Genomic DNA, 793 nt, shown 5'->3' with positions numbered 1-793 from the left:
AGAAGTGGAGATAGTGGACAGCCTTGTCTGGTTCCTCATTTTAATGGGAATGCTTCCAGTTTTTCTCCATTTAGAATGATGTTGGCTGTGGGTTTGTTATATATGGCTTTAATTATGTTGAGGTGTGTTCCCTCCAGTCCAACTCTCTCTAGGACTTTGAACATAAATGCCTGTTGAGTTTTGTCAAAGGCCTTCTCTGCATGTATTGAGATGACCATGTGGTTCTTGTCTTTGAGCCCATTATATGGTTTATGATGTCTATTGATTTATGTATACTGAACCATCCCTGCATCTCTGGAATAAAGCCTACTTGATCATGGTGGATGATCGTTTTGATGTGTGTCTGTATGCATTTTGCTAGTATCTTGTTGAGAATTTTTGCATCTATGTTCATTAAGGATATGGCCCTAAAGTTTTCTTTTTTGGTTGTATCTTTACCTGGCTTTGGTATTAGAGTGATGCTGGCTTCCTAGAAGGAATTTGGAAGTTCTCCCTCCATTTCTATCTTTTTGAATAAATTAAGTAGTATTGCATGTAGATCTTCTTTAAATGTCTCATAGAATTCTGCTGTAAATTCATCTGGTCCTGGACTCTTTTTAGCCAGGAGGTTTTTTTTTTTATTACTGTTTCAATTTCTTTTTGTGTTATGTATCTGTGTAAGCTGTTAATCTCTTCTTGGTTTAGTTTTGGTGGTTCCCATGCCTTTAGATATGCATCCATTTCTTTTAGGTTTTCGAATTTGGTAGCATATAGGTTTTTAAAGTATTCCCTTATAATGTTCTGTATCTTTCTG

This window comes from Nannospalax galili, unplaced genomic scaffold (genome assembly GCF_000622305.1).
Source record: "Nannospalax galili isolate Female #2095 unplaced genomic scaffold, S.galili_v1.0 scaffold290, whole genome shotgun sequence".
Taxonomy (NCBI): domain Eukaryota; kingdom Metazoa; phylum Chordata; class Mammalia; order Rodentia; family Spalacidae; genus Nannospalax; species Nannospalax galili.
Note: the sequence above shows the minus strand (reverse complement) of the source record.